We start from the raw sequence: 10190 nt of genomic DNA, 5'->3' as shown, positions 1-10190 counted from the left end.
TGCTGCTGCCTGACTGGCTGCTACCTTTTTAGGACCCCTAGTCAGTGAAGCCCCGCCCCCTAATCAGGGCTCAGCTTCTCTCCATGCACAAAGCCCCTACACATACAGATACCACCAATACAAAACCAAACACACAAATACCTTCTCCTCCAACAGCACTCCCACTCAAACTCCCCTGTTGACAGCTCTGTTTGCTAGCTCCTGTGCTGCTGCCTGACTGGCTGCTCACTTTATAGGACCCCTAGTCAGGGAAGCCCCGCCCCCTAATCAGGGCTCAGCTTCTCTCCCAGCACAAAGCCCCTACACATACAGATACCACCAATACAAAACCAAACACACACAAATACTTTCTCCTCCAACAGAACTCCCACTCCAACTCCCCTGTTTACAGCTCTGTTTGCTAGCTCCTGTGCCGCTGCAGCTGTCTGTGCTGCTGCCTGACTGGCTGCTACATTTATAGGAACCCTAGTCAGTGAAGCCCCGCCCCCTAATCGGGGCTCAGCTTCTCTCCCAGCACAAAGCCCCTCCAAGCCTCTACAAATACAGATACCACCAATACAAAACCAAACACACACCAATACCTTCTCCTCCAACAGAACTCCCACTCAAACTCCCCTGTTGACAGCTCTGTTTGCTAGCTCCTGTGCCGCTGCAGCTGTCTGTGCCGCTACCTTTTTAGGACCCCTAGTCAGGGAAGCCCCGCCCCCTAATCAGGGCTCAGCATCTCTCCCAGCACAAAGCCCCTACACATACAGGTACTACCAATACAAAACCAAACACACACAAATGCCTTCTCCTCCAACAGAACTCCCACTCAAACTCCCCTGTTTACAGCTCTGTTTGCTAGCTTCTGTGGCGCTGCAGCTGTCTGTGCTGCTGCCTGACTGGCTGCTACCTTTATAGGACCCCGAGTCAGTGAAGCCCCGCCCACAAATCAGGGCTCAGCTTCTCTCCCAGCACAAAGCACCTCCAAGCTTCGACACATACAGATACCACCAATACAAAACCAAACACACACCAATACCTTCTCCTCCAACAGAACTCCCACTCAAACTCCCCTGTTTACAGCTCTGTTTGCTAGCTCCTGTGCCGCTGCAGCTGTCTGTGCCGCTACCTTTATAGGACCCCTAGTCAGTTAAGCCCCGCCCCAATCAGGGCTCAGCTTCTCTCCCAGCACGAAGCCCCTACACATACAGATACTACCAGTACAAAACCAAACCCACACAAATACCTTCTCCTCCAACAGAACTCCCACTCAAACTCCCCTGTTGACAGCTCTGTTTGGTAGCTCCTGTGCCACTACCTGACTGGCTGCTACCTTTATAGGGCCCTAATCAGGGAAGTCCCGCCCCCTAACCAGGGCTCAGCTTCTCTCCCAGCACAAAGCCCCTACACATACAGATACAACCAATACAAAACCAAACACACAAATACCTTCTCCTCCAACAGAACTCCCACTCAAGCTCCCCTGTTTACAGCTCTGTTTGCTAGCTCCTGTGGCGCTGCAGCTGTCTGTGCCGCTGCCTGACTGGCTGCTCCCTTTATAGGACCCATAGTCAGTGAAGCCCCGCCCCCTAATCAGGGCTCAGCTTCTCTCCCAGCACGAAGCCCGTCCAGCCTCGACACATACAGATACCACCAATACAAAACCAAACACACACCAATACCTTCTCCTCCAACAGAACTCCCACTCAAACTCCCCTGTTGACAGCTCTGTTTGGTAGCTCCTGTGCCACTACCTGACTGGCTGCTACCTTTATAGGGCCCTAGTCAGGGAAGCCCCGCCCCCTAATCAGGGTTCAGCTTCTCTCCCAGCACAAAGCCCCTACACATACAGATACTACCAATACAAAACCAAACACACAAATACCTTCTCCTCCAACAGAACTCCCACTCAAACTCCCCTGTTTACAGCTCTGTTTGCTAGCTCCTGTGCTGCTTCCTGACTGGCTGCTCCCTTTATAGGACCACTAGTCAGGGAAGCCCCGCCCCCTAATCAGGGCTCAGCTTCTCTCCCACCACAAAGCCCCTACACATACAGATACTACAAATACAAAACCAAACACACACGAATACCTTCTCCTCCAGCAGAACTCCCACTCAAACTCCCCTGTTGACAGCTCTGTTTGCTAGCTCCTGTGCCGCTGCAGCTGTCTCTGCTGCTGCCTGACTGCCTGCTCCCTTTATAGGACCCCTAGTCAGTGAAGCCCAGCCTCCAATCAGGGCTCAAGTTTCTGCCCCAGCACAAAGCCCCTCCAAGCCTCTAGACATACAGGTACCACCAATACAAAACCAAACACACACGAATACCTTCTCCTCCAGCAGGACTCCCACTCAAACTCCCCTGTTGACAGCTCTGTTGGCTAGCTCCTGTGCCGCTGCAGCTGTCTGTTACGATGCCTGACTGGCTGCTACCTTTATAGGACCCCTAGTCAGTGAAGCCCCGCCCCCTAATCAAGGATCAGCATCTCTCCGAGCACAAAGCCCCTACACATACAGATACCACCAATACAAAACCAAACACACACAAATACCTTCTCCTCCAACAGAACTCCCACTCAAACTCCCCTCTTTTCAGCTCTGTTTGCTAGCTCCTGTGCTGCTGCAGCTGTCTGTGCCGCTGCCTGACTGGCTGCTACCTTTATAGGACTCCTTGTCAGTGAAGCCCAGCCCCCTAATCAGGGCTCATCTTCTCTCCCAGCACAAAGCCCCTACACATACAGATACTACCAATACAAAACCAAACACAGACAAACACCTTCTCCTCCAACAGAACTCCCACTCAAACTCCCCTGTTTACAGCTCTGTTTGCTAGCTCCTGTTCTGCTGCAGCTGTCTTGTGCCGCTGCCTGACTGCCTGCTCCCTTTATAGGACCCCTAGTCAGTAAAGCCCCGCCCCCTAATCAGGGCTCAGCTTCTCTCCCAGCACAAAGCCTCTACACATACAGATACCACCAATACAAAACCAAACACACACGAATACCTTCTCCTCCAACAGAACTCCCACTCAAACTCCCCTGTTTTCACCTCTGTTTGCTAGCCCCTGTGCCGCTGCCTGCCTGGCTGCTACCTTTATAGGACCCCTAGTCAGTGAAGCCCCGCCCCCTAATCAGGGCTCAGCTTATCTCCCAGCACAAAGCCCCTCCAATAATCTACACATACAGACACTACCAATACAAAACCAAACACACACAAAGACCTTCTCCTCCAACAGAACTCCCACTCAAACTCCCCTGTTTACAGCTCTGTTTGCTAGCTCCTCTGCTGCTGCAGCTGTCTCTGCTGCTGCCTGACTGCCTGCTCCCTTTATAGGACCCCTAGTCAGTGAAGCCCAGCCTCCAATCAGGGCTCAAGTTTCTGCCCCAGCACAAAGCCCCTCCAAGCCTCTAGACATACAGGTACCACCAATACAAAACCAAACACACACGAATACCTTCTCCTCCAACAGAACTCCCACTCAAACTCCCCTGTTGACAGCTCTGTTGGCTAGCTCCTGTGCCGCTGCAGCTGTCTGTTACGATGCCTGACTGGCTGCTACCTTTATAGGACCCCTAGTCAGTGAAGCCCCGCCCCCTAATCAAGGATCAGCATCTCTCCGAGCACAAAGCCCCTACACATACAGATACCAACAATACAAAACCAAACACACACAAATACCTTCTCCTCCAACAGAACTCCCACTCAAACTCCCCTCTTTTCAGCTCTGTTTGCTAGCTCCTGTGCCGCTGCAGCTGTCTGTGCCGCTGCCTGACTGGCTGCTACCTTTATAGGACCCCTAGTCAGTAAAGCCCCGCCCCCTAATCAGGGCTCAGCTTCTCTCCCAGCACAAAGCCTCTACACATACAGATACCACCAATACAAAACCAAACACACACGAATACCTTCTCCTCCAACAGAACTCCCACTCAAACTCCCCTGTTTACAGCTCTCTTTGCTAGCTCCTGTGCTGCTGCAGCTGTCTGTGCCGCTGCCTGACTGGCTGCTACCTTTATAGGACTCCTTGTCAGTGAAGCCCAGCCCCCTAATCAGGGCTCATCTTCTCTCCCAGCACAAAGCCCCTACACATACAGATACTACCAATACAAAACCAAACACAGACAAACACCTTCTCCTCCAACAGAACTCCCACTCAAACTCCCCTGTTTACAGCTCTGTTTGCTAGCTCCTGTTCTGCTGCAGCTGTCTTGTGCCGCTGCCTGACTGCCTGCTCCCTTTATAGGACCCCTAGTCAGTAAAGCCCCGCCCCCTAATCAGGGCTCAGCTTCTCTCCCAGCACAAAGCCTCTACACATACAGATACCACCAATACAAAACCAAACACACACGAATACCTTCTCCTCCAACAGAACTCCCACTCAAACTCCCCTGTTTTCACCTCTGTTTGCTAGCTTCTGTGCCGCTGCCTGACTGGCTGCTACCTTTATAGGACCCCTAGTCAGTGAAGCCCCGCCCCCTCATCAGGGCTCAGCTTCTCTCCCAGCACAAAGCACCTCCAAACCTCTACACATACAGATACCACCAATACAAAGCCAAACACACACAAATACCTTCTCCTCCAACACAACTCCCACTCAACCTCCCCTGTTTACAGCTCTGTTTGCTAGCTCCTGTGCCGCTGCCTGACTGGCTGCTACCTTTATAGGAACCCTAGTCAGGGAAGCCCCGCCCCCTAATCAGGACTCAGCTTCTCTCCCAGCACAAAGCCCCTACACATACAGATACCACGAATACAAAACCAAACACAGACAAATACCTTCTCCTCCAACAGAACTCCCACTCAAACTCCCCTGTTTACAGCTCTGTTTGCTAGCTCCTGTGCCGCTGCCTGACTGGCTGCTCCCTTTATAGGACCCCAGTCAGGGAAGCCCCGCCCCCTAATCAGGGCTCAGCTTCTCTCCCAGCACAAAGCCCCTCCAAGCCTCTAAAACATACAGATACTCCCAATAAAAAACCAAACACAAACAAATACCTTCTCCTCCAACAGAACTCCCACTCAAACTCCCCTGTTTACAGCTCTGTTTGCTAGCTCCTGTGCCGCTACCTGACTGGCTGCTACCTTTATAGGACCCCTAGTCTGGGAAGTCCCACCCCCTATTCAGGGCTCAGCTTCTCTCCCAGCACAACGCCCCTACACATACAGATACCACCAATACAAAACCAAACAAAAACAAACACCTTCTCCTCCAACAGAACTCCCACTCAAATGCCCCTGTTTACATCTCTTTTTGCTAGCTCCTGTGCCGCTGCAGCTGTCTGTGCCGCTGCCTGACTGGCTGCTCCCTCTATAGGACCCCTATTCAGTGAAGCCCCGCCCCCTAATCAGGGCTCAGCTTCTCTCCCAGCACAACGCCCCTACACATACAGATACCACCAATACAAAACCAAACAAAAACAAACACCTTCTCCTCCAACAGAACTCCCACTCAAACGCCCCTGTTTACATCTCTTTTTGCTAGCTCCTGTGCCGCTGAAGCTGTCTGTGCCGCTGCCTGACTGGGTGCTCCCTCTATAGGACCCCTAGTCAGTGAAGCCCCGCCCCCTAATCAGGGCTCAGCTTCTCTCCCAGCACAAAGCCCCTACACATCCAGATACCACCAATACAAAACCAAACACACACAAATACCTTCTCCGCCAACAGAACTCCCACTCAAACTCCCCTGTTTACAGCTCTGTTTGCTAGCTCCTGTGCCGCTGCAGCTGTCTTTGCTGCTGCCTGACTGGCTGCTACCTTTATAGGACCCCGAGTCAGTGAAGCCCCGCCCCCAAATCAGGGCTCAGCTTCTCTCCCAGCACAAAGCCCCTCCAAGCTTCGACACATACAGATACCACCAATACAAAACCAAACACACACCAAGACCTTCTCCACCAACAGAACTCCCACTCAAACTCCCCTGTTTACAGCTCTGTTTGCTAGCTCCTGTGCCGCTGCAGCTGTCTGTGCCGCTGCCTGAATGGCTGCTACCTTTATATGACCCCTAGTCAGTGAAGCCCCGCCCCCTAATCGGGGCTCAGCTTCTCTCCCAGCACAACGCCCCTACACATACAGATACCACCAATACAAAACCAAACACACACAAACACCTTCTCCTCCAACATAACTCCCACTCAAACGCCCCTGTGTACATCTCTCTTTGCTAGCTCCTGTGCCGCTGAAGCTGTCTGTGCCGCTGCCTGACTGGCTGCTACCTTTATAGGACCCCAAGTCAGTGAAGCCCCGCCCCATAATCAGGGCTCAGCTTCTCTCCCAGCACAAAGCCCCTCCAAGCCTCTACACATACAGATACCACCAATACAAAACCAAACACACACCAAGACCTTCTCCTCCAACAGAACTCCCACTCCAACTCCCCTGTTGACAGCTCTCTTTGCTAGCTCCTGTGCCGCTGCAGCTGTCTGTGTCGCTGCCTGACTGGCTGCTACCTTTATAGGACCCCTAGTCAGTGAAGCCCCGCCCCCTATTCGGGGCTCAGCTTCTCTCCCAGCACAAAGCCCCTACACATACAGATACTACCAATACAAAACCAAACACACACACACACAATTACCTTAACCTCCAACAGAACTCCCACTCAAACTCCCCTGTTTACAGCTCTGTTTTCTAGCTCCTGTGCCGCTGCAGCTGTCTGTGCCGCTGCCTGACTGGCTGCTACCTTTTTTAGGACCCCTAGTCAGTGAAGCCCCGCCCCCTAATCAGGGCTCAGCTTCTCTCCCAGCACAAAGCCCCTACACATACAGCTACTACCAATACAAAACCAAACACACACCAAGACCTTCTCCTCCAACAGAACTCCCACTCAAACTCCCCTGTTGACAGCTCTCTTTGCTAGCTCCTGTGCCGCTGCCTGACTGGCTGCTCCCTTTATAGGACCCCTAGTCAGTGAAGCCCTGCCCCCTGATCAGGGCTCAGCTTCTCTGCCAACACAAAGCCCGTCCAAGCATCTACACATACAGATACTTCCAATACAAAACCAAACACACACGAATACCTTCTCCTCCAACAGAACTCCCACTCAAACTCCCCTGTTTACAGCTCTGTTTGCTAGCTCCTGTGCCGCTGCAGCTGTCTGTGCCGCTACCTTTATAGGATCCCTAGTCAGGGAAGCCCCGCCCTCTAATCAGGGCTCAGCATCTCTCCCAGCACAAAGCCCCTACACATACAGATACTACCAATACAAAACCAAACACACACGAATACCTTCTCCTCCAACAGAACTCCCACTCCAACTCCCCTGTTTACAGCTCTGTTTGCTAGCTCCTGTGCCGCTGCAGCTGTCTGTGACGCTGCCTGACTGGCTGCTCCCTCTATAGGACCCCTAGTCAGTGAAGCCCCGCCCCCTAATCAGGTCTCAGCATCTCTCCCAGTACAAAGCCCCTACACATACAGATACAACCAATACAAAACCAAAAACACACAAATACCTACTCCTCCAACAGAACTCCCACTCAAACTCCACTGTTTTCAGCTCTGTTTTCTAGCTCCTGTGCCGCTGCAGCTGTCTGTGCTGCTGCCTGACTGGCTGCTACCTTTATAGGACCCCTAGTCAGTGAAGCCCCGCCCCCTAATCAGGGCTCAGCTTCTCTCCCAGCACAAAGCCCCTACACATACAGATACTACCAATACAAAACCAAACACACACAAATACCTTCTCCTCCACCAGAACTCCCACTCAAACTCCCCTGTTTACAGCTCTGTTTGCTAGCTCCTGTGCCGCTGCCTGACTGGCTGCTACCTTTATAGGAGCCTTAGTCAGGGAAGCCCCGCCCCCTAATCAGGGCTCAGCTTCTCTCCCAGCACAAAGCCCCTACAAGCCTCTACACAAACACCTTCTCCTCCAACAGAACTCCCACTCAAACACCCCTGTTTACAGCTCTGTTTGCTAGCTCCTGTGACGCTACCATTATAGGACCCCTAGTCAGTGAAGCCCCGCCCCCTAATCAGGGCTCAGCTTTTCTCCCAGCACAAAGCCCCTCCAAGCCTCTAAAACATACAGATACTACCAATACAAAACCAAACACAAACAAATACCTTCTCCTCCAACAGAACTCCCACTCAAACTCCCCTGTTTACAGCTCTGTTTGCTTGCTCCTGTGCCGCTGCCTCACTGGCTGCTCCCTTTATAGGACCCCTAATCAGTGAAGCCCCGCCCCCTAATCAGGGCTCAGCTTCTCTCCCAGCACAAAGCCCCTCCAAGCCTCTAAAACATACAGATACTACCAATACAAAACCAAACACACACAAACACCTTCTCCTCCAACAGAACTCTCACTCAAACTCCCCTGTTGACAGCTCTGTTTGCTAGCTCCTGTGCCGCTGCCTGACTGGCTGCTACCTTTATAGGACCCCTTGTCAGTTAGGCCCCGCCCCCGAATCAGGGCTCAGCTTCTCTCCCAGCACAAAGCCCCTCCAAGCCTCTACACATACGGATACTACCAATACAAAACCAAACACACACACACAAATACCTTCTCCTCCAACAGAACTCCCACTCCAACTCCCCTGTTTAGAGCTCTCTTTGCTAGCTCCTGTGCCGCTGCCTGACTGGCTGCTCCCTTTATAGGACCCCTAGTCAGTGAAGCCCCGCCCCCTGATCAGGGCTCAGCTTCTCTCCCACCACAAAGCCCATACACATACGGATACTACCAATACAAAACCAAACACACACAAAAACCTTCTCCTCCAACAGAACTCCCACTGAAACTCCCCTGTTTACAGGTCTGTTTGCTCGCTCCTGTGCCGCTGCAGCTGTCTGTGCCGCTGCCTGACTGGCTGCTCCCTCTATAGGACCCCTAGTCAGTGAAGCCCCGCCTCCAATCAGGGCTCAAGCTTCTGCCCCAACACAAAGCCCCTCCAAGCCTCTACACATACAGATACCACCAATACAAAACCAAACACACACAAATAACTTCTACTCCAACAGAACTCCCACTGAGACTCCCCTGTTTACAGCTCTGTTTGCTAGCTCCTGTGCCGCTGCCTGACTGGCTGCTACCTTTCGGACCCCTAGTCAGTGAAGCCCCGCCCCCTAATCAGGGCTCAGCTTCTCTCCCAGCAGAAAGCCCCTCCAAGCCTCTAAAACATACAGATACTACCAATACAAAACCAAACACACACAAACACCTTCTCGTCCAACAGAACTCCCACTCAAACTCCCCTGTTTACAGCTCTGTTTGCTATCTCCTGTGCCGCTGCCTCACTGGCTGCTCCCTTTATAGGACCCCTAGTCAGTGAAGCCCCGCCCCCTAATCAGGGCTCAGCTTCTCTCCCAGCACAAAGCCCCTACACATACAGACACTACCAATACAAAACCAAACACACACAAATGCCTTCTCCTCCAACACAACTCCCGCTCAAACTCCCCTGTTTACAGCTCTGTTTGCTAGCTCCTGTGGCGCTGCAGCTGTCTGTGCCGCTGCCTGACTGGCTGCTACCTTCATAGGACCCCTAGTCAGTGAAGCCCCGCCCCCTAATCAGGGCTCAGCTTCTCTCCCAGCACAAAGAGCCTCCACATACAGATACTACCAATACAAAACCAAACACACACAATTACCTTCTCCTCCAACAGATCTCCCACTCAAACTCCTCTGTTTACAGCTCTGTTTGCTAGCTCCTGTGCCGCTGCCTGACTGGCTGCTCCCTTTATAGGACCCGTACTCAGTGAAGCCCCGCCCCTAATCAGGGCTCAGCTTCTCTTCCAGCACAAAGCCCCTGCAAGCCTCTACAAATACAAAACCAAACACACACAATTACCTTCTCCTCCAACAGAACTCCCACTCAAACTCCCCTGTTTACAGCTCTGTTTGCTCGCTCCTGTGCCGCTGCAGCTGTCTGTGCCGCTGCCTGACTAGCTGCTCCCTCTATAGGACCCCTAGTCAGTGAAGCCCCGCTCCCTAATCGGGGCTCAGCTTCTCACCCAGCACAAAGCCCATACACATACAGACACTACCAATACAAAACCAAACACACACAAATACCTTCTCCTCCAACAGAACTCCCACTCAAACTCCCCTGTTGACAGCTCTGTTTGCTAGCTCCTGTGGCGCTGCAGCTGTCTGTGCCGCTGCCTGACTGGCTGCTCCCTTTATAGGACCCCTAGTCAGTGAAGCCCCGCCCGCTAATCAGGGCTCAGCTTCTCTCCCAGCACAAAGCCCGTCCAAGCATCTACACATACAGATACTACCAATACAAAACCA

Source organism: Lepidochelys olivacea (genome assembly GCF_965140295.1).
Source record: "Lepidochelys olivacea isolate rLepOli2 genome assembly, chromosome: 5".
Classification (NCBI taxonomy): Eukaryota; Metazoa; Chordata; order Testudines; family Cheloniidae; genus Lepidochelys; species Lepidochelys olivacea.
Note: the sequence above shows the minus strand (reverse complement) of the source record.